Raw genomic sequence first — 24,203 nt, forward strand, 5'->3', positions numbered from 1 at the left:
AGGCTACTGAAGTGCCCTTCCTTTGTCTTCCATGCTGCTCTGTTCTTGCCCGTCTGCTCACAACGCGTGGCTTCGTGAAGGTGGAGGGGTGTAGAAGGGAATACAGGTCACCTTGTGCCTGATAAGTTACAGCTGTGTTAATTATGTAATACAGCCTGGCCCCTGATGAGTCACAGCTGTAGCCAATAAAGGTAAGTGTGATAAAAGGGTGAGCTGGTGAGGGGTTCAATCATGAAGGAGGTGGAGCCTTGAGGAAGAGGAAGCCATGAGGAAGCATCCTGAGGAGAGGGATTCACTTCTGTGAGGTGAGTCTGGGTGTGCAGTCGGAGCCTGTTGTTGGAACCTGCAGTCAGAGGCTGCAAACTGATCCCTGCAGTCAGAGTTGAGCAGGAAACAAGCAGCAGTCAGAGGCTGCAGGGGAAACCTCCAGCAGGAGCTTGGTGCAGGCAGAGTCAGGGAACGGTTGGAGTCAGGATGGCTGAGGGGCAAAGAGGAACAAACCAGGGCCCTTTTCATGCTGTGATGAACAAGGAGTCTGTGTCTGGGCTCACTTCTGCCCTCTAACAAGGGGGCTGCTGGAACAGTGGGAGGAGCCCTTGGAAGTGTCTGGAGTCCTCACCCTCAGGGAGCAGGAATGAGGAGGTGCTTGAGGGGCCCTTTTTTTGCTTCAATGCGACAGGTTTGTCAGCTGTGGTGACTATGATCTGTAGAGCCTCAGATTTCTGGGCAAAGGAAGAAGGTGTTTAGCACTGAAACTAAGCTTGGGCCAGATCCTCCATCCTTCTCTGGGCAGGAGCTCAGGGGCACTCCCTTCTCTGCTTCTCAGCTCCTAAGCCCCTACTTCATATTTGACTGATATAAAGGAAGCATCATCTATTGGTGTAATGGGATCACAGAAAACCAATGGGGCTTGAAATTATTTTCCTTCCTTCCCAGATAAATCCCTTGTTGCAAATTAAACAGTTTACCCATTTAACTACAGGTGAACCAATGTCTGTGTTAGTCCGCTGTTAATAAGGAGGGAGATAATCCAGGACAAGCTTGCAGACCTCTTGGCTCTGTCTTGCTAATGATAAAGTAATGTTCTTCACAAGTTGTGTTACCAGCAAGATCCTGGGGAAGCTGGGAAAGGAGCACAACGTCAGCAGCTCTCAGAATGGGGGGTCTGAATGGAGTGATATCTCTACACTTTGAGTTCTCCATGCACCAAGTGAAGTCTCCACTCCAAAGAAACTTGGGGTTAGCACAGGATCAAGTTGTCTGTGCTGCTAGACCCTGGAGCAGGTAGAGAGACCGCTATCCTGTGCCAACAGGAGCAACCTCTGGCTAGGCTGTGCCCCTCTGGACAGGGTATCCTGCCATCTCAGCTGTGCTGAGCAGCCTGACACAGGGAGCTTTGTGTTTGTGAACCTCCCCAGCAAAACCTGAAATCGCATCCATGCTATAGCAAATGCAATCAAGTATAACTAAGCCAACTGAAAAACAGGACTCAGCTGGATTTCCACTGAATTGTCTTTTCAAAATGATTTTGAAATACTGTTTGCTTTGCACTGTGGATAGAAACTCTTTTTCAAAGGGCTTGAGGTATGGTGAAAGTTTTATCCCCGTGCTTTATCTCCTAAGAAGGCTTGACTGTGTGATAGGAGGAGTAAGTGATAGGAAACTTCAATGTAAGAAGAGAAAGAGCTGAGCTTCTCAGACTGTTGAGTGCAGGGCTGCCCAGTGCCAACTCCAGGAGTCACTGAAGGTTGGATGGGACTTGGAGCACCTGGTCTAGTGGAAGATGTCCCTGCCCCATGGCCGGGGGTTGGAACAAGATGATCTCCAAGGTCTCTTCCAACCCAGATAATTCTGTGAATTTACAAAAGCCAATTTGAGTCACAACAGGCCAGGAGAGGTCTGGGTGCAGGAATAAAACTTGAACCTGTTACTTCCATGATCCCCACTGCTTGTGAAGTCATCTTCTATTTAGGACCCTGTTAATAGCTGACCAGTCAGAATCACAGAAAAAAAAAAAAGATTGGTTTGGGCTGGAAGGGACCTTAAAGATCATCTTATTCCACCCCCTGCCATGGGCACAGACACCTTCCATAAGACCAAGTTGCTCCAACCCTCGACCAGCCTGGGACACTTTCAGGGATGGGGCATCCACAGTTTCCCTGGGCAGCCTGTACCTCACAGCAAACAGGTTTTTTTTTTTTCCTCATGTCTAATTAAAACCTATACTTTTTCAATTTGAACCCATTCCCCCTTGTCCTGGCTCTCACAGATAGTCTTGCCCCATCTTTCTTCTAAGTTCCCTTCAGGTGCTGGAAGGCCACAATCAGGTCACCCCTGTCCTGCTCAGTAGGTTCAGGGGAGGGTAGTTGGATTTACTCTGGGCAGTGTGGGGAGAAACAACAAATTTCTCAGAGTATTCGAGAGTATCATGCTCACAAGAAACAGGGTGCTGACATCACAGCCTTCTCAGGGGTCACCCACTCCCTCTCTGCTGAGGGACGATCTGTCAGCTCAAACATCTACCAGGGATGGATCCAAAGAAGGCTCCTCACCCTCCCCAGCCACCTGGTGTTTCTCACTCTCATCATCATCATCAATCTCCTTCCTGGAGTAAGCTTAAGCCTCCGGATACTTCCCCATTCATGACCATCTTGAAGAAGTCATTTCCTTCCTGTCAATGGAAGTGATTTTTATATTGTCTCCTCTTCCTCCGGTCTGATCTTCTGCTCTCTTCTCCTGGGTCCTGTTTTCTGGACACGCGCTCTTGTCTGTGTTCCTCTGCAGTCCCTGTCTTTGCCTTAAAGTCAATGCAGCACTTATCCAAGGCCTGCTTTGTTTCTTAATGATGATATTTAAGCTGCAGTAATCCTGCAAGGGCTTCTTCTACCTCATCTCAAAGGCAAATTGTTCAAATTTTGATCCTCTTGTTAGAACCGGCCTCCTCTTTCACAAAAGCTGCAGTCAGCATGAGAGATTTAAGTTAAGCAGCACTTTTCCTATTATCTAATACATTTTAACTTTGGACTGGGAGTAGAATTAGTTCTGCAGTTATCACTAAAATAATGTAATGTTTCTGCCTAAGCAAAAAAAAATACCTGATTAGTGCGCTAAAAACTGGCCAAGTGCTCATAACTCATGGTCATGGTTGACAGAGTTTGGATCCAGCTCTGTAACAAACTGCAGGGAAAACCCTGCCCCGCTGCCTCTGAGTCCTTTCAGATCATCCTCCTCATCTCCGATTTCATTTGATCTAACTATAGCTTGCTGGCAAATGACAATTCATAGCTAGGTGGTGTTCAAAGTCTAATTGCTCCACAGTTTTCTCAGGACTTCAGGGTTTCTTAATTGCATTAGCCAAGGTGAGAATAATTGCTGCTTTCATATCCCTGAAACTTCTCATACAAAAGAGGCTTATGCAAGAATCTGCTCATTCTCTCCAATAAATGATCTCTCTGTTATTACAGAGAATGTTTTGGGGGACTGCTGGGAAGCATTCCACCACACCATTATGCACCTGAACAAAACCTGAAACTTGCAGGCACAGGACTAAATTATAGTCTGGGGCAATCATCAGAACACACTTTGGGGTTGTTTTTTTCTTTTTTTTCTTTTTTTTCTTTTTTTTTTTTCTCCTTTTTTTTTTTTTTTCCTGGAAGTTGCTCTTTCAGAAGAAGAACAAGCCCCAAACCCAGAAATAACCCAGTGTATTGCATTTGGGGATGCTCTGGGTAGAGGAATTCTGCTATTTACAGGCCACTGGTGCTCTGACATTGTTCCTGGTCACAGATGCTGATGTGGAACTCCTAGTCTGTGCCAGTCACTGTCCATACTTTTTGCTTTGCTCATGAAATCCTTCATCAGGGACCATTTCTCCCCCTGGTTTGTACATCTTCAGTATCTTGAACTGCATGCCAGGCTTCTAGAGGTCTTGGTATTGTAGCTGTGTGCTTGTGCCCCAAGTGCAATAAAGCCACTCAGGCAGGGAATTAGACATAATGTTCTTCCTTAAGCTCCAGCAATTAAGTATAAACATATGCATGCACAATAAAATGTCATCTATCCCTTCTGAGGCTGTGACTACCATTAGAAAAAGAAAAAAGAACCATGTATTTCCTAACATGCCGATTGGATACACTTAATGTGAGAGGAAGGTATTCAGTGAGTCAAACACTTAATCCAAGAAGCAAGTTGTACACAAATTTCTGATAAGGTAGACAAATTTCACACCCTGTTCTGGGGAAAATATTACATTTCATGGTGCTTTACAGATGATGACAAATCCTATTAAAATCCTGGGGAAAAAAAAATGTGTACAAGTTAAACATGGGTATTTAAAATGAGCTGGGTTTTTTCAGATGCAGGAAAAGAAGTGAAGTGGGCATTTTGTAGGAATAACAGCAAGTGCCAGAGAGGTTTTACACAGGGTCCTTGGCAAGAAGTAATCTGATTATAGCTACAGGACCAATTTCTCTTGCACCACACGAAATAATGCTCAGAAATAGTCCACGTACTATTTCCAGTTGCTAGACAAACTTGGAGGATAAATAGGATGGAGACTCTAATGGTGAGGTTTGAAGGACTGCAAGACTATCAAACCTTCCAGGTTTGCTCCAGAGCTGTAAATCAAGGTGGGTTCTGCCGTCATTCTCGGGCAGCCGAGCTATAATTTAGGAGCTTTTTCCAGTTACTGTGACTGGCTGAAATACAATGGCAGGAGCTTTGCAGAGGTTTAAATGATTGCTTTTTAAGATGAGATGCCAGAGCTGAGACTGCAGGCCAGAATGTGCTGTATCCCATGTCCATCCCATCTGGGCAGGGGCTGATCCACACCCGCTGGTACCCAGCAGCCGTGCCTTCTGTGTCAGTTTTGCTACAGATACTTCCAAATCCTCCATCTGGGTTCTGTCTCTCGAGGACTAGATAGGTCTTAAAGTAGCTCTGAAGGTCTGGGTAGCAATGGGAAATCACACCCCTAGGAGTTAGTGCCATGTAATGGCCCAAGAGAAAAGCTCTGACCCTGAGAGACAGAGGTTTGTAGAGGCCACAGCAAACATACGCACGCAAAAAAAGTTTGGGAACCTTTCTAGTGCTTTTTGACAACCAAGTGATGTGAAGCAAGAGATTCTCCTCTGAGAGTGTGGCATGCTTTGGCTGGGAGTACAAACACGGACCCAATCCAGCCATGCCCTGTTTCCTTGCTGTAAACCAGGTAATGCTGAATTCCTGTGTTAGTCTCTTCTTGTTAGCTGTAGTTCTTAGAGAAAACAGAAGATATTCCAAGGCGCGATTCCTAGTGGTGTGCCAAAGACCCTAGCAGATGAACTCAATGGCTCTACCTGCCATGGATCCAGGAGAACCTGGTTTCTCACAGGCTCCTTGGCACCTCAGCACGCTCCTAAGTCCAACCGGGTGTCATTTCTTTCCTGTGACCTGATATGAAACCAATATTCTGGAACAATTCGTCTTGGAAGCCTAATGCCAACTTATTCACTGAACTTCAATAAGGACCGTCATTCCTTCGTGAGAGTTAAGTACTGGGAAGTGCTAAAATGGTCATAAGTGACCTTCTCTGGTGAAGGATGGCAAATGACCGGCTTGCGGGGACTGTGTTGGTTGTCAAGCACTCAAAGATTTGAGGGGGGGAAATTGCCTCCAAACACAGCTTAGTTTACTAAAAATAGCGTCAGAGATGACTCTTATGTCAGATGGTGTGAAACGATGTGAAAAACAAAACCTTTTTGAGAGCCTCTGTTACAAGGGATGTATGGGATGCTGCTACAGTACTCTTTTATATGTGGTTGCCTGCCAGCAGGTCCATATATTTATTACCTACAAAGAGTGTCCATGCTCTTGTAGGGAAAAGTATTTGTCCTCAAATTCTGACAAAATAGGTTATCCATTTCAGATGGAGGGAGGGGCTCTCAAAGGAGAATTTTATTCCCAGTTGCTCCTTCTGTGAGGTTTCGTGGGCCGTGTTGACTTTGGGAATGGAAAGAGGACACGAGGTTTTCTATTTGACTGTCAGGGTTTGGACATGGAGTTCTGGTTGAACTGAAGGAGATGAGTCAGGCAAGCTTACATGTGTAGCTCCAGGAGGGTGGGAAAGCCTGAAGAGCTAGAAAATCACCCCTGGAAATGAAAATGAGACTTGAAACAACTTTCTGAATGGATAGTTGCTGTTCAGGTGTGAAGATACATGACTACAGTGAGGATGCAGTTTGTGATTAATCTTTTCCACTAAAAACTAGCTCTATGATAAGTGGCAGGGGAAAGCACCATGATGTGGTTCCCAAGTCCTAACATGCCCCTCTACAGAAGGGGTAAAAGAAGATCAAGGTTGGCATGAAGTAGCAAAACACCCAGCGTCTGCCTTTAGTCAGGGGAGCTGTTGCCATCATTATCAAACAGAAAATCCTAAGAATTGTTTTTTCTCTCAGGACATATAGTGTTTGTTCTTATAAACATGCTCAGAAATATGTTTTAAGGTGTTCATATGAAGTGAAAGGGGCTGCTGTGGGAGAAACTGTAAACTCATTTCAGAAATCTTACTCCTGCTTTCCAAGGGAGCTGAGTGCAAACTGGGACCAGAGGAGATTTGTGGCTAATTTTGGGTCCAAACTTGCGCTCAGGACCAAAGGCTGGTGAAATTTCCTGGCGTTCACTGACTCAGTTGCAATGCACAAGGCTTATGGAAAATGCCCTTCACTGTGCATTTTCCTGGGAAATGGAAGGGATGGGTTCATTTTCCTGGGAATGAGACCCTGAATTTTCTGTGGCAGTTCCCTGTAAGTATTGACAAGTTCCTCAGGTGCAGTCACCTGCTGGGGAGGCACCCCTGGCTCCCCCCTAGGGAGGCTAAGAGCTGCTTATGTCATTTAAATGGGTTACACCTGCCATCCCTTCCCGCTATTTGGAAAAACCACATCCTCCTGCCAGGAGTGCCCCTGAGCCCCTTGCAGAGCTGCTGGAGAGTTTCTGGGAGCCCAAAGCAGGGCTGAAAGCCTTCTCATGCTGAAGAAGCTGGGTTTGCTGCTTGCCAACTCTGCTGCTTCAGCAAATGACATTCTCAAGCGTTTCTTCTTTTGGCCTTCTCTTTCAATAGTATTTTTCCTACACTGCTAGAGGTACTTTCTGTTCCCCATTATATCTCCTGAAGTGTCATTTTCCCCAGGGTGAATCAAGCAGATCTGTGATGCTTTAGGAGGCTTCACGTGGTCCTTACTGATATGCCATGTGATGAGATGCGTGGATGTGGCGCTTGAAGGCATGGTTTAGTGGTGGACTCAATGATCTCAAGGGTCTCTCCAAACCTAAATGATCCTGTGATTCTAAAATGATGTGAGACCTCTGGTAGGAGACGAGGGAAGGCCAGGGCTCCTGAGTAGGAGCTGGTTGCAAGTGAAAGTGATTTGGAAATTACCTGTTGGGAAACGTCGTGTGAGGATAAAAGGAGCAGGTGGGGTTGTTTATTTTTAGTTGTGTGAGTTTTAAGCTGGGGGACCTTTCCATGGCTGTGACCTAAGGCTTTCTGCCTTTTTTGTCCATGATCCTCTGAAGTGTCTGTCCTTCAGCTCTTGAATTTTCGCTCTCCCATAGAGCCCCCTTCAGTAGAAGTGGATGAGCTGATACGGACGTGGCTCTTCCTGGCAGCCTGCTCAGAAGGTGCAGCTGTGGAAGAGGAAACATCTCCTTATCTGCTACAAGGTCTTATGCTATGGGGATACAGGCTTCTCTTCGGTGTCTTGTCAGCCTCAAAGGTGGGCAGAAATAGTGTGGTGTGGCCTGATGCTGTTGAGGGGACCGACCCCAACTCAGATTTTACTGGGACACACCAGCGAGGCTTCCAGCAGGACTGGGAACTTGTGGATGTGAACACTGTGAGTGCCCATTCACACTGCTGGTGATTTGTGGTGTGTTGCAATACTTTCTACAAGTGTTTAGATGACTTAATGGTCCCTTTATGGCATCTGAGGAGTCGGGATTTGACACACCTTAGTCAGTTCTTTGAGGAGGAGAAGGTTTGTATTTAATTAACTCTGCCCTACGGTACTGGGTGCGAGGCTGTGGAAGGCTGAGCGGGGATAGGAACAATGTTGTCCAAGTCCAGAAATGCAGAAAGAAATTACGAGTTTAATGGGGCATGAAATTATCCATTCTGTTTTCTTCAAAGTTAATTGTAGCTCACAACATAGTCTGACAAAGCCCTATCAGAAACCCAAACATTTGCCTTCAGTGTAGGATGCTGATGTGTCGCTGTTGGCAGATTATTTGCCCAGACACCAAAAGGCACCAAAGACTGCTCCCCTTTCCTCCAAAGAATTACAGATTCAGATGGAGAACCTACAACATGCTGAATTTGTTCTCGGAATTTTTGAGTGCCAGTGATGTAGGAAATGAGAAACTCTCTTAGAGCTGACAAATGATAGTTGGCAGTGAATTGATGGCTGACAATATGATGCTCTAAGGACGCTCTGCTTCCCAGGGAGGGAAGCTTTGGGACTGAGTTCCTGGGCTGTTTTGGGCATACAGGTGCAAGCATGGGACAAGGATACTGCTCCAAATCCCAAACAGACATCTGCGTTTGCGTCCTCATTTTGTCCCATTCAAATGATTGAAAATTTGCTCAAACACAGAGCTGCTTCAGCATAAAATTCTTTCTGTTCCAGAAGTCTTAAAATTTAGATGATCGCATGAATGTTTGATGTAGTAGGATGAGTGAGAAAGGAGTGAACAGAAATTCCTCCAGTCCACAAAGTACCGGAATCTCAGAGTCTTGCAGTCAATTTGTGTTTGAATATAAAGCAAATTAAAAACTTTAAAAATACAGATTTTTACCTCAGACTCATAAACTGTCCCCTTCCTACCCCATTTTAAGCCCACACCAGCTATTTCTGGCTCAGCATCCTTTACCTCTGCTGCCTTCTCTGTGTCATAGGTGGGAGGTTCTCCAGCAGAAATGTTTAATGACAGGAAGATTTCTTTTGCTACTATGCAGATGAAAAATTGGCTGCTCATCCAGTGTTGTTTAGGTGTGCCTCAGTGGCGAGTGACCCCTTTCTGAAGTTCTGCCACAAAGAGAGATGCTGCTGAATGTGATAGAAAGGGGTAGAACCTTTAAAGCTAAAATATAAATGTAAAACACTAGCAAATATGTGTCAGTTGGCTGAAATTACACCTGTTAATGGCTTTATATGGAGTGATTGAGAATCAGCCCTTTGAGTCTCAGTAATTGTTCTGTCGCTGGTTTCCTGGGGCCAGGAAAGAAGGCAAATATTTTCTCTTTGTTGGAGGCTGTAGTTGAATCGTGAACAACACTTTAAAAGGAGGGCTTGAAACCCTGGAGCTGATCTACCTGTGTTTTTACCTTGAATTGCACAGGGCAATACTGATTTCTGTCTGCCTCTGATGCAAAGGCATTGCCAGCTCATGTTTCTTTGCTTTTGTGGTCTCCAAACAAGGAGATTTTTTATGAAAAATGTCTTTAGACAACAATGGGATGTCTGAGGGTTCTCCATCAGTTGTATCCTGCCCAAACTCGGCTGACTATAAGGAAAAGTTTGAGGAGTGAATGGCCTGTGGCACACAGATCCATTCTGCTCTGCCTGGCAGCAGTCGCTGCAAACCAAAAGTTCATGGCTGTTATCTCATTCACAAGACTCGACAGGTTTGGGTGCTTCTGCTTTGGAGTGAAAAGGCTGCCACAGTCACAGTTTTCCTTCAGCACCACTTTGTTTTGGTGGGGCATTTTTTGATGTCATCAGGAGCTGTGGCCGTGGCAAACCACACACCAGGTGCTGACAAGTGCTCCTGACACGGTTTAAAAATAAACTTGTAGTGGATTGTTCAACTCTTGCAGTGTCTGTCTGCTGGCTCTCCTCTCTCTGCCAGTGAGTTGACTTGGCTTTTCAACAGAGACTGGAGTTCACCACAACAAGTTGATGTTTTGTCCTGTGCTTTAAAGCTGTGTTGTGGTTGATTGTATGATTATGTTTTATGGAAGATTGTATGATGCATTATTGCTTCCAGTCAATCAACAGTTGAAATGTCAACTTGTATTATCTTTCCTTCAAACCTGTATTAACAGTGACCCTCTGAGCCACCGTTAAAGCAGCAGAAAAAGACATGTGGGCGAGCTCTCCAGTCACCTGCTGTGACAGCGGGACACTGGGGGCTCTGAAAGCTGTGATCCACTATGCTTTCCATCTCTTTCTCTGGAGAAACCCCTTCAAGTGTGTGAAAAGGTTTTTAAATTAAAAAAAAAGCTGTGCTTCGTGTTAGAAAGGGAGGAAATTCCTGCTTCCTTGCTTGTGCTCCATCCTTTTGGTCCTGGGTCTGCCTGGCAGATGCTTTCCTCCCTGAAAATCTCCCTGCTAACGGTGAGCAGCAGATGCCAATCTTCCTCAGCACATGTTGGGGTGTAATGTAGCCCATAGTGATTAGATTTGCTTTGACTTGTTCATACCACGCTGATTCTTCAGGCTGAGGCAACACTAATGACTTTTCAGCATATGGGATAGGATGGATCATTAGATGGTCACTGATAGTTTCGTTTTGGTTTGTTTTTTGTTTCTTTTTTTTTTTTTTTTTTGCTTATTCTTCAATAAATAGACCAGAAAATTGTAGGGTTTTTTTCCATTTTGCCCAGCTCTGGTCTAAAAATAAGCCATAAATGTAGCGTTGTATTTGGCTGTGTTATTATTTCAAGTGCAAAGGTCCTTGATTTATTCTTCTAGAGGGCAGCTCAGCCTTAGATTTTATTTCAAATAGGAGTGTATCACCTTCCTTTTACTAAAGTTTTCTAGTTTTCCAGACTTGCTTGGAACCTGTGCGACCTTTGCAACACTTCATTTATGAGCAATATGAACATAACAAGATTAACACTGACCTTTCTGTAGGAAAGGCACCCCCTACCTTTCCCCCAAGGCCCATAGGTTGCTGTTGAGTATGGCTACCACCTCAGACTTGGAATTCTTTACTGATTGTAATGCATAGGTAGGCTGGAGGGAAAAAAATAATAATAAAGGGGAACTTACTTATTTTGTGGAGCACAATTTCTCACTCAATGAACATATGCAAAGTGAGATGGAGCTTATGTGTAATCTGATGGACAAAAGATAACACAAAAGCTACCCTTAAAGTTTGCAGATGGTGTTCATCTTTCACTGTGTCTGTTGGTTGTTTTAGTAGCTTCACCTTTTTCTGGTGTATGAGTGCTCTGAAGGGCAAAGGAAAACATGCTGTGGTTGTCCAGCGTGGAGCACCTGCAGAGGTCAAAGAGGGAGTTGAGAGGATGCTCTCCTTCAGCCCTGTGTTGGGGAAAGAATGGGAGCAAAGATGATTTGGGGAGAGAAGCAGAAATGGGATAAATCAGAGACAGGACCACCTGGAAGGCGAGGGGAACTCCTAATTCCTGCACTTATGGCTGTCTCAGGAGCTTGCGTGGACTAATTTAAACTGCATTTGTGCTAATGTAAGTGGTGGTTTTTTAGAAGTGTTTTGTGCACACCGACTGTGTGTTTTGAACTTTGTAACATACTGTTAGTCTGATATTGAGATGACAATGGCCTGGGTACAATTTTTCTTAATAGCTTGATTTGAGACGTTTTTGATTTTTCTTATTCAAACCTAAACAAAAGATGACATGTGCCAAATGTTGAAGATACCGCCTTTAGTTCGTGTTGTAAATATGTTTGGTCCCATTTTGTTACCTGAACTTAAAAGCAGTTTAAGAAGTCAGGAAAATTGCTTCTGACAAAATTATGATGCTTTTTCTAAATAGCCTAAAAAACCATTTTTCCAATTTCTTTTTCAGGGTGAAATCAATGTTACAGTGTAGAAAAAGAGGTTTCAAAGAAATGTGTGCATTCTTCTGCACATTAAAACTTCTTGGCCAGGTCTTTTAGCAGCTCTTAGCAAACACAGGAATATTTTAATGTATCATACAATATATTTATGTGTATAATATATATTATGTGTATAAGAGAATATCTATTTTTATAAAATATGTATTTTAACATTATAGAAAACCTATGTAATCTATCTATATCTCAATGCTATTGACAGTATTGGCAGGTACTTCTGGTATTGTGCATGTGTTTGACTCAGATCTTCCTTAAACTAATGTTTCTGGGCATAAACAAGCTGGGGAGAAGGGAAAGTTGACTTCCTTTTGGGCACCTGAGAGAAGGAGAGGTTTGCTGATGTTCAGATGGGGCCCTGGTACTGCAGAGGCTTTAAGTTGTTTTTTCATTTATGTATTTGTTTATTTATTGTTCCCTCTGCATTCCCAGTGACTGGGAATTTCTGCAAATGTAGGTAAAACACTGACATCTAGTGCCTAGAACAAAGCAGCCGAACATGCTCTGAGACTCCAGCTTTGGGCTCCTGGGCTGGGTTTAACTGCTCGATGATGTTATGGACCGCAGTGCAGTTATGGGTGTGATATTACTGTTTCTAAGTTCAGACTTGACATATTTGGGGCTATCTAGACTGACATGCTCTTGTGCCCTTGCTAATTACACCTTCATCCAGGAGACAGAGGGAGAAGTTGAGCCGGACACCAGCTGACAGAAGCCAAGCCTTCAAGTGAACTGTCTCACCAAGACTTTCAGTACTTCCCTATCTCCTCTGGAAAAAAGGTTTCCCGATCCCTTTTGGAGGGTTTTTTGTCTTTTTTTGTAGCAGCCTCATGCTGGTGGTCCAGAGGCAGCCCACAGATCCCTGATGAGCCATCAGAGGTTTCCCTTTCTCAATTTCCAGCTGATGGACTCCTGCTGTCAGCAGAGCTGCCAAATAAGTTAATTAACATTTTGTGCCTTTATTATTATGCAAGTCATTAGAATTATTTACTTGCTTCTGTTTATGATGACCTGTTTTAAGGATGACTTCCAGCAAATGCTATCAAAGAATCTCAAAGACCCTCAGTGCCCAAGGATGAAAACTTAAAGGAATTAGCAATTTCTGGCAATAGGACTCCTCTCTCTGGCTTAATTCTTTAGGCTGCCCTTCAACACACGGAAACCCCGACCAACTAAACAAAAACCCAACCAAACATCCCAAACCACAACAATAAAACCAACCCCCTTAAACATGATTATCCCCCTAGATTTGTTCATTTCTTCCCCCACTAGAAAGAAAGAAATCTGCAAAGTCTGCTTAAAACACTGTTCTTGCCAAGTGGATTTTAAAGACTTCTTACTTTCCCATTTCTTATGCTTATTTTTGTTATCTTCTTAAACCAGGACTGCCTACTGATTTTTAACTGGCATTTAAAATTATTATTATTTGTAGTAGTAATTTCTAGGCCATTATGAACATGACAGGATTTTGCAAAGCTCTGGTTTGCTTTGCTACCACTGCCTCCTCATGCCCTTAACCCCAGTCCCCCTATTTTTCTTTTTAAATGCTTAATCAGACTTTTTTTTTTTCCAGTCATTCTGCAGGATGAGTAGTGCAGACATGCACAGCTAGGGCCACCAAGGGGGAGCAAAACTGCAGTGAGTGCTGCAGGGCTCATTTCTCTAAGTTAGGCTTTGGTGACTGAACCAGTTCAAAACACGTTATTCTGCCCTAGATCATAAAGAAAGCATTTGAAATTCACATTCAGACTGATAAGGTACCAACTTAAATGTCTTTAAACAAAGAAAAAAAAAACAACAAACAAAAAAAACAAACCCCAAAACTAAAATATCTGTCAGGAATTTCCATGTGCAGAAACCAATGAGGCAAATATTAACTTGTGTTATTTCTACAGGTCACTCTGGTGTTTTCAGGCACAGAAATGAATGAAGCCGAGTTGGCTTTGGGTAGATGCTTTCCTAAAAAAAGATTTATCAGTCTTCATGGAAGCAGCACTACAGAGATTGTTCACTTCACTCCTGCCATACTGTGCTGATGGGACAACAGAAGCAGAGATGCAATAGCACAGGCTGGGAGCCACAGTGAGTGGGCTATTAAAACATGTATATATACCAATAGTTGGCTCTTCTTCTTTCTCCAGAGGAGTAGTTAAGCCTTTAAATCAGCGAAGAAACCAGCTCAACAGTGTGGAATAATTATAGGGCATTTCTTGCTCATTTTTAGATAATCCATTAAGTATCTCCTAGCTTTATCTTCCTATCTCTGATGTTATATGTCATTCGCAGTTTCTAGTCTAAATAACTATATTTATGGGATTAGCCAGCGGACAGGCTGATGAGATTTGGTACCTGGGATCTAAACTCAGTATTTCTTTCAATCTACCATGAATAAACCATTTTGGGTTTTTTTGTTTGTTTCTTTTGGTTTGGTTTTTCGTTTTGGTTTTTTTTTTGTTTGGTTTGGTTTGGGGTTTTTTTTTGCATCTCTTGTTGTCTAAGTGAAAGAGTGAGTACGTTCTAGATACTTTTGTTTTATTCTGGCTACTAAAATATAGGAATTACAGAATGAAGTTCTATGCCGACCTGTCTTTTAGGAAACCCGAAATCATATCTGAGCTGTTAAAGTTTAATAGCTAGTGGGGGGAGAGAAATAATTACTTCCCATAACATCTTTTCTATCAAGAATTTCATTGTAACATTGATGCAAAATCATTCCAGTGGCATTATAAACTGCTATGTAATGTCTGATAATGACACCTCTTACTACCACAGAGAAACCTTTGTTATGACTTAGATTGCACATTCATATCCTGCACCAAATATGAAGATGAATATAGTGAAAGTAGATAGCTAATATATCAAGGTGACGTTTGAGCTGAGAGTTACAATTATTTTAAATCCATACGTGAGGACGTGAAATAAATTAGCCAGATTTTTGTCTCGCCAAAAAGGGGCAGAACTCAATTGTCCGCACAGACATTTTACTCATTTCCCATCAACAGCAACAGCGTTAGCAAAGTTCACATTTCCTTTTGGCTTCACTGTTGGCTCTTTAGTGAATTTTTTGACAAGGCTGCTGGTGATTTTCCTTATGCTGCTTCTTTAGACAGGACAGGAATAGCCTGGAGTTCGTTTTGCCCTTCCTTTTTCAAGCTGGTGGTCCCTAGTTTCAAGTCTCCCTCCACCATTCACTTTTCCACTCTTTCTCATACCACGGTGTTCAGTGTCATTCCTCTGGAATAAAGCCTAGCCAGGCATGAGTAGGATGGCAGTGAAGAAGTTCCCAGGAAATGTTCTGCTGCTGGAAAAGATGGGCTTTGTTCCAATCCAACACAATGAAGGAATGTAGAGGTAATCCAGAGATCAGATGCAATTTTTTGTTTGTTACCTGTTTAATGTTGAAAAGCTTGGCTTGAGCTTTCTGTAACTTAGTATTGACTTTGTGCTTCCTTTTGTTTTAACCTTAAATATAGGATGTTGCAAAAATTTCATAACATAGAAAAATAGGGGTTTATGTATGAAATTTCAGCTTTCTAATGAAGGGAATTGTTTGGTATTTTTGAATAAGACTATGTTGTGACTTTTTTGTCCCTTTGGGCCTTTGATTTATCTTTAAATGCTATATTCTTGGGATGGTCAACCATGCTTGTATGGGAGCTGAATTCTTTTAAAGGAATTCAAACACATCACCCCTAAATTCTTCCAATTTTCAGACTCAAAGCAGCTTCTCTCTCTGTCAGCTACAGCCTGAGTTGCTTTTTTAAAGGTTTTAATTATTTTAGTGGCAGCAATCATGTTACAGCAAGGTTGTTTGCCTTGCCAAAAGGTTCAGTAATGCCCATCAGCAGGGACAAGTTCCTAACACACGTGGTGGTTCTGCAGATGGCATTTCAAGTGACCCTTGTAATCACTGAGCATCAACTGCCAGTGAAGTTTCAGCATTAAACTTTAACTTCGCTCATTTAAGGTCTTAATTGTGCTTTGAAACGTTTGATGGCTTGGCTGACCTTTCTCTGGGTTAACTGAAGACTGAGATTTGTCTGCCAGGAGGGAACGGCTGAGGAAACCTTGGAGCGTAGCACTTGATTGGTGTCACTGAGACAGTGTGCTCTGGTATCTCTAGGGTTAGAAATGCCTCTGAACTTTTTATGGGCTTTAACTGGAGCTATAGAAAAAAGGAAACGTTGGGAGTGCCAAGAATTTTACAAAGAGTAGGCGATGAGTATAAATTGAAGAGCCACTTAACATTAAATGCAGGGATTGGACACTATAATCCCTTTTTGTACTTCTAAAGCATTTCTAACCTTTCCTTTCCCCATGGGAAATCTCCCAGGGGAGCTGTGAATTTCCCTGCTAGGGGGAAAGCCCAGCATTGCCATCTCCCCCAGGCTGCTTTCCTGCTCCAGTGCAGCAAGAGCACCCCAGGTAGGACTGGAGCAAGACCTTTGCAGAAAATCCTAAGAGTTTGCAAAATCCCCCTCTCCTGACCCGAAGCTGTTTTGGAGATCTGCAGTTTTCACCCAAACTAGCAATTTTATCTTTTTTTCTTTAGGTCTGATTCAGTAATACCTGGAGGTACAGATGATGCCCACAATGAGCACAGATATTGCATCTGCAGACTTTCTCCTGCCCCTATGAATACCCTTGATTTCCATGCTGGCCTTATGGCTCCGTGCTGACATTTGTTCAGCTGGTCCCTGTGGAACCTGGCACTGCGTCTTGAGCCACTCCTCTCTGTGTAATTAGTCTGAGAGCCACGAGACAGGAACCTTTCCTGGCCGTGTTTGTGCAGGAGGCCAAGGGCAATACCAAACTCTGCAGGTAAGCAGTGGGGCAGGCAGCTGAATTCAGGCTGAGGGATGACTTGGGGCAGTGTGGCTGATGAAGGGGGGCTCATTTCAGGGGTCTGCAGTACCTGTGTGTCACACCAAAGAGGCAAATCATCCTTTGGGGTGCTGCTCTTCAAACCTCCGTTCTTGATGGCAAAAGGGAATTTGGTTCCCCCAAAAACAAGTCCTCTGCAGCAAGGATGCACAGGCTCTTCCCAGGCTGGAGCACTGTGAACCCTCTCATTAGCAGGACCTGTGGGCTCTGGATCAGACCCTGGTGGGGAGGATAGAGTGAGGAAAGAGATAAGGGCCAGTTTCTTTCCAGCCTGTGGGAGTGGTGAAAATCATGTGGTGCTGTGGGAATAATATTGACGGCCAGGGATGTGGCACATTTTGGCAGAGATTACAAAATTAACTACTATAAACCTGGCATCTTATCTGGGGCTCCCTGACAGTCGCATTTGAAGTCCTGTCCCTTTGGCTGATACCTTGTTAAATATCAGCCTCGTGCAATAATATTTTATCTTGTAATTATAATCCCAGAGCATGCAGAAGAAATACCAAGATGAATATAGTCGATTACCTTACCTTCATCCTTCAGAGCATTGAGTTAACCCCAGCCACTGAATAATTGCACCTGTAAAATAGGTTTTATTGGAAGAAACAAGAGCAGGAGGGTTCTGCAGCCAGCAGAGATCAAGACTGGTTGCTTCTGCAAAACCATTTCAAGCCTCTTGGCTTGAGACTGTGTCATTAGCTTGTGTCAGTGATTAATTTGAGAAGTACATGTTCAGTAATGGAGTATTTATTGTACAAAGTTTAGTCCATAATCTATTTACTTGCCACTGCCAGCACATCACATAGGAGCGTTGCAGCTAATATTGAACAAAACCCTGAGCGGCGCAGTATCACCTTCTGATTTCTTCACTTGCCATTTATTTTTCTTACCAGGGATAAAGTACTACAGAGCTTGACCTCTTAGCAAACTCATGCTGGTAATTTTTCCTGCTTTGCCAGGCCTTGGTCCTCAGCTCACTGGTGATCTCAGTTGAGACATGGTTTAAGCACCATCCAGTCTGAACCCCTCAGGAGCAGGACAGTGATGACAGCTGAGGAGAAAAGAAACAGGGCTGGAGGCCATGAGTCTGCAAGAGGAAGGTAAACGTTGAGGGTCAGAGTTGTTCAGTGAGATGCAGATCAGGGGAAAACTGGAGTGGATAGACTGAAAGTTTCTGGGTTACCGTTAGGCTGTCAGACTGCAAGTGTAGCTCACATTTGTACCAGCCAGTTGTATTTCCAGCTCAGGAGCTCTATAACAGAAGCGGACACATTGTCCATTTTCAGTAGTATCTTGCATTTTTGGGGGGAGGTGAGGGGAGGACAAAAATGTTTGAGGTGTCCAGGGTGTGTGAATTCAGGAATTGCTTATTTGGAGGGGAGCTGCAAGACTGGACCTTGGTGGGCACAGCTTCCTCTAGGACATGCAAGAGGTTGATGTCCAGCACATGTAAACTGCAAATGCTGTGTTCGGTACAGGCACAGCTGAGGGTGTATCAGCTGCTGGGGAAGAGGGATGAGGAATGACCTGGGGACCTCTTATCCCCTCTTAGTGCCAGACTGAAGGGACGGGGAGACCATCCTGCTTTATTTCCTTCCACCCGAGCTCTGTCTTTTACTTACACACCCTGACCCGTCCTCAAGGGTTTTGGGGCAGCACTCAGCTCAGCTTTTCCAAGTGTCTGCAGCAGCAAACCCGCTGCCTTGTCATCTGTAGAGGACACCTGCTCTGGGCAACTCTCTGCTTTAACTGGGCTTGGAGCCAACTCGATGGGATTTTTTCCATGTTAGGAGGGAAAACTGTATCTTTCCAGTTTGTGTGACGATGTCAAAACAAGGAGAACGCAAGGTGTCATCAGCAGTGGACGTGGTGATGTGCTCTTCTGGGATATTCACGTGGGTGCAAACCTGGTGTGAAGCAGGGACGCAGGATGTAGCCAGGGCTGCGTAACCAGCTCCGCCTCTGATTCCGTGTCCCCGTGTGTCAGTGATGAGCGGCTGCGGGGCAGGAATCCAACCCACCTTCCCCAGCTCCGGGCGAGTGGGGGCTGCGAGTGGCCGGATCCCTGCAGCGCTCAGCCTCCGTGGGTAACAGAGCGCACCCCCAGCGATGTCAGAGCCGGGGCAGGGGGAACCCCCGCGATTTTTGGCAGGAATTGCCCTTGCGGCCCCGCAAACGCTGGATTTTGGCGGCAGCGGAGCCGTGAGAGGGCGGTGTTGGACCGCGGCAGCGGCGGCCGCTCGGGGCAGCGCCCGCCCCGCAGGGATCCGGAGTGCCCTCGCTGCGTTTTGGGCTGTTCGATCCTCCGTATTTTGCAACACGGATTAGTTGCAACAAAATCTCCTTTCCCCCTTTCTCCTTTTTTTTTTTTTTTTTTTTTTTTTTTTTTTTTTTTTTTTTTTTTTTTTTCTCTTCTCCCTATTCTCCTTTTCTTTTGAGGTCTTTCCCAGTCCTTCCAGCAGTTTATGAAGCACCCGAGCGCTGGAGGGTGACTCTGTCACCTGAACATCCCGGGAATCACAGGTGCGCAGCTGTCGCAGCCAAGATCTCCGTGATGCCCCACCACATCCTCACGTGTTCCTGAGCTGACTCCCGGCCAAACCTCAGCATCACGGCCACCTCTGCCTCGTGCTCCCCGAGGTGACCCTCTGCCTATTGAGCCCTGGAGGAGAGGTGACACCACAGGTTTTCCCTGGCTTGGAGAGAGTAAAAAGCCCCATTGGTGACAGCAACCTAAACAGGTAAAAATGTGCCAGGTTATTTCGCTTTGCACAGTGCAAAGCTGCCCCTTTCCCGACACTGCTTTGTTTTATCCCATTTTCTCGTGGTAGCAAATTATCTTCTTTCCTAAACCCCAAAACTTTCTCTAGATGCAAACTATTGCACCTGAGTGTGGTAGTGAGCTGCCTTCAGCTTCTTCTGCTGCTGTTGGACAGATGAATCCACACCACAGCAGAGCACTTGCAGATTACAATCTTTTTCCTGTGGAAATTTGCCTCTCAGTTTAAGTGGCATCTGGAGATGGGAAAGCAGAGCTTCAGGTACTCTACTTTTCTTCACCAGGTCAGCAAGGAGACTGATTTGTCTTCTGTTATGCTAGCAAAGCCACAGGCTTGTTTTTGATTCCTACTTTGTATGACAAGGAGTTGGGGATGGGGAGGAAGGAAGAAAATCTTGAGGGACCAGCTCTGCTCCTCGCAGTCATTGAAGGGATAACTTCAATAATCTTTCCAAGGGGGGTGAAAGGAGAGGTCTTGCCTAGGCAGACAGTATGATCATCTCTCTGTCTCACAGAGAATCAGTGGGTCGTTAGTGTTTGAGACAGCCTCTTGCTTCACTGCAGTTGTCTGCCTTGTCGAGGCTTTCCTCAATACGTCAAAAACCTGAAGCAATGGCTGGAACAGGGGTTATTCCTGCTCTGAAGCAAACCCTGCTGAGGGCCACTCTGTCTGTGATATTTGTGACGCTGAGCAAAGTGAATGACCAACACAAGGTGATTGCTTGCCCTTTTGTGCTCCCTGAGGTTAAAGTTTTGAGAGGATAAGGATTACCTCCAGGACTGAAGCCTGCTTTTGAGCTGATGGATGCATTGCAGGCTCTGCTCCCTTTGCACCCTCAGCTTTCACCCAAAAGAGGAGGGAGAGGTGTGGGAGCCAGTAAACCAACCACTGGCGGCCCTGTATTGAGTGAGATATTTCATTTACAAAGGTGGGGACATTTGTACCATCTCTTTCCCTTGATGGCTCCCCAAGCCTTGTTCTACCAATAGAGCTCAGCACAGAGAGGTTATTAACATGAATGCCTTGTGAAGATCAGGAGGCTGTTCTGAAGAAAATCCCTTCCAGTACTGGATTTTACAGTGGTCCAACTGGCTGGCAGGTGCAGTTTGTTTTACTTGGTTGCTTTAATCTTTAAAAAGCCTAGTAAATACTTAAGAAGAAGGAAGTGGTTCACCTGTTCTGCATAGTAAAAAAAGGAAACAAACCCCAAAATAATCCACCCCAACTTGCACAATGGAGGGAATATCTGTCTCTCTGTGTCAGTGATGCTAAACTGGAGTTTCAGTGGGAGAGGTTTCAGTCCTGGACAGGATTTCCAGGTTAATTGAAAGGAACGTGGTAATATCTGAAATGCTACTTGCTCCATGTGCTCCTGGCTTTGTTAAGCATGGAGATCAACAGAAGTGCATAGGTAACATCTCTCTCTACACCTGAGCCTGTGAAGAGAGGATGATCTAGTTTAATGTCTCTCTCTTTTTGTTGAAATCCCTCTTTGTTGGGTACCCTGGGGTTTACAGTGTCTAATACCTTTCCATAAGACATCTCTCAATCAACAGAGACAACTTTATTTACAGGGCAACATTTTTCACCTGCTTGTCAGCATGTCAAGCAGTACCAAAATACACAATCTCCTCCTGAATCCCAGAGCAAATCATTCATTTTTTTAAAGCATCATCTGCTGTCAGTAGTGGTGTTGGAGATGGGTTAAGACAGCCACACTTCTGCTTCATACCTATGGAGAGAGGAGAGCTTAGAGCATCTACCTGAGAGGTGCCACCATTGAGGAGGGAAATCCTTCTCAGCACTGTTTTGCTGTTTGGGATTTTCCTTGCAGCTAACTGTAGATGCACTTGAAAAGGAAAACCAAAAGAAAAAAACCCTGTGGGCTATTAACAAGTCGGTTTAATGTTGACAATGGCACTTTGCAGTGGGAGTGTAATCTGCTTAATGTTCCACAACAGAACAGCCAGTCAGTTCACATCCTTTTAGTTGGCAGTAGTGGCAATGCTTCCCCCAGAAGCTGAAGCCATGTGTCTCATCTCTGAGAGAGGCTTATTCATAAAAAAGGGAGGAAAAATTGATTGTCCGATCCACAGAAGGAAAAAATGCACAAGGGGATAAATTACAAGAATTAAGATGGGCAGACAGATTTCTACAACTCGTGTATGTAAAAATCTGTGCCTGGTAGACTTGAGCTGTGTTGTCGTTTTAGATGCATTTCTCCAACCCACGTAAATATTTCTGTCCATCGGAAAAGAAGGAAATTTCATTTTTTATCAAAGCTCTACAGTGATCTTGTTATTAAAAACAGAGGGAAAAGATATATCAGGAAGGCAAAGCAGTTGCAGCCACATAGCTGTTTTCAATAATCCAGTGAGTCACTACATAGAAGAGCCTTTCATTTCTCCCTGTGGTTCAGACTAAATTGTTTATTAAGATTTTGGTGCATTATTTAAAATTTAAAAAAAAAGAGTAAATTGTACCTCTTTATTTTAAGACTGTTGAATAAAAATTCAGATTATTCAAATTTATCAAGTGCATTTTAAAAGGCAGTAACCACAGCAATTTTTTTCCTCATACCACAAGATATTCCCTGGCTTTTTCCATCTCATTCATAGTCATACATAAGGAGGCTGTTTACAAGGTATTGCTACGGGGAGAAAAAAATATTATAGAAATGAAAACTTGATCCAGCCAATGGCTGGATTTGTAATGGAAGACCCAAGTGGAAGGTAAACAGCAGTCTAATGCAATACTTTAAAGGCAATTCTTGAAAAGTGATGTATAATAGCTGCAAAGAGGGTCTGTGCTTCAGATCTTCACCCATGCAGAGGTGTGGAATAGAAGCTAATTGCATGTGTAGCTATAATGCACACTGAGCAGCCAGAACAGACAAATACAAATATTTAAGATATTTCACTTTTTAAAAAAAATCACAAGGTCGTGAACTTGCATTTTGTTTTTGTTTCTTTTTCCCCAGGAAATTGGGCAGGAGGCTGGCTGAAAGTGTACCAGGGCTCTACAGGGATTTCTTGTGCCTTTTCAAGGAAGGATTTGCTGTGTTCTAGAATGTGTAAATATTGTTTGGGGCTTGTTTTGTTTTGTTTTTTTATCTCAAATGCTTGCCAAAGAAATGGAAGTGTACAAACATAATTAGCCAGGGGCTGAACATTTAATCTTAAATTCTGAGTCTTCACCAAGTCTTAATTTAAACCTTAGGAGGGAAGTTTGCAACGATTCCTGTTCATAAGGATGGATGGAATTTGTGACAGGTTTTTATGGCAGAAGAGGGGAAACTGCTCGAATGGGGAAAGCTCAGAAAACCGTGCTGAAGCCAGTAAGTGGTTGTGTGAGTTGAAAAAATGAGAGCTTTCCCTTCGTATGAGAGTTATGCCAAATCAAGATGGGGTATCTTGGGGTAGGTTTGTGGTTTTTTTTTTCCCATGGCTGATCTTTTCACGGGTGATCTTCCAACGGCATCGTTATTTTTTACTTGAAAAAGGGGAAATTTCTGAATTTGAATCAGTTTTAGTCTGTCAAGATAAAATAAACTGCTAATACCTTTTATCTCAATTTACTGAGAAAAACTTCTATGCTAGGCATAATAGGGGAAAAAAAAAACTGGAGGGAGAAAAATGAAACAAATCGTTTTATTCCCTTCTGCAAGCACTTTTATGAGCTGGGAAGTTGTGGAGAAATGTGAAGGTGCTGCAATTTCTCCTACACCTTCTTTTGTCCTTTTGCAGTGATAAGAGCTATCAAATGACATCTTTGTGAGGAACGTGCCAGACCCTCTGCACATCGAATAAAGTCCAAAAAGCAACATTTTTAATTCTGGTGACTGTTCATGCCAAATCTGTTCTCTTGTTCAGTGTTGTCAGGGGGGTGAGACCTCTGTCATAATTTGAAGTAGCCCTCTTTTTTTTTTGTGATTGCCAAATATTCAGAAAAGCAGCAACAGAGGTTAAAAAGAAATATGAAGATTTATTTTAAACCTAAATAACAAGATTTATATCATACCTAGTACTTGCTGAAAGTTTCTTTTTCTAGTGCATGCTGTAAAAAAAAAATGAAAAAAGAAAAAGTAGTGCAAGAGAAGAGCATTCACCTCACAAACGGCTGGATTCCAGGAAAGAAGAGAAAAATAGAAAAGGCGAAAAAGGGAAAATTTAGGTGGAGATTTGCATGGCTGCCTGCAGACAAGGCAACCCACTGGCCTGCTGCCTGCTCCTGGCCTGCCAGCGGAAGTTTTGCCCTTGCCTTGGCAGCAGCACCCTGAAACGCTGCTTGGCTTTGTGCTGTGGTTCCTGGTGGGCTCTGGCGCTGGGGAAGGCAAGGAGGGAGGGTCCTGCATGGAAAAGCACCCCCAAGCGGTGCCCAGACCCCCCAATACCACTGAGGCCTTAAGCTTTGGCTTTCATATTCTCAGATTCTGTGCTGCCTAGGGGTGCAGTTCTGAGCCTCATATTAAGTGCCAGTCAGCTCTCTTCACAGAGCAGGTAGACAACACAAATCCTTTTCCTTTTGTGGACCAAGGACAACTTTCAGCCCAACAGCACAAACAACGGTGAACTGAAGAGAGAAAACAAGAAAGATGAGACCTTAAAACCTGAAGTTGTAATTGGACAATTAGACCCCAATATGCAAATGGACCAAGACTTATGAAAGTGTGAGACCT

The 24,203-nt window shown here is 43.9% G+C and overlaps 1 long non-coding RNA gene across 6 annotated transcripts; it reads left to right on the plus strand.

Annotated features, from left to right (window-relative positions):
• Positions 1 to 241: 241 nt before the first annotated feature.
• Positions 242 to 23,350, plus strand: LOC136293103 (uncharacterized). Of its 6 annotated transcripts, XR_010722085.1 has the most exons (6): positions 243 to 305; positions 7,597 to 7,757; positions 16,411 to 16,679; positions 19,185 to 19,486; positions 22,506 to 22,862; positions 23,272 to 23,350. It is a non-coding gene; the product is annotated as an uncharacterized lncRNA (long non-coding RNA). The 6 variants fall into 6 exon arrangements; XR_010722083.1 differs by lacking the exon at positions 7,597 to 7,757 and adding an exon at positions 13,754 to 13,940 and having other exon boundaries at positions 242 to 305; positions 22,506 to 23,350; XR_010722081.1 differs by having other exon boundaries at positions 22,506 to 23,350.
• Positions 23,351 to 24,203: the final 853 nt, after the last annotated feature.

The sequence above is a fragment of the Chamaea fasciata genome, unplaced genomic scaffold (genome assembly GCF_029207755.1).
Source record: "Chamaea fasciata isolate MVZ Bird 193981 ecotype frontalis unplaced genomic scaffold, bChaFas1.0.hap1 SCAF_8, whole genome shotgun sequence".
Classification (NCBI taxonomy): domain Eukaryota; kingdom Metazoa; phylum Chordata; class Aves; order Passeriformes; family Sylviidae; genus Chamaea; species Chamaea fasciata.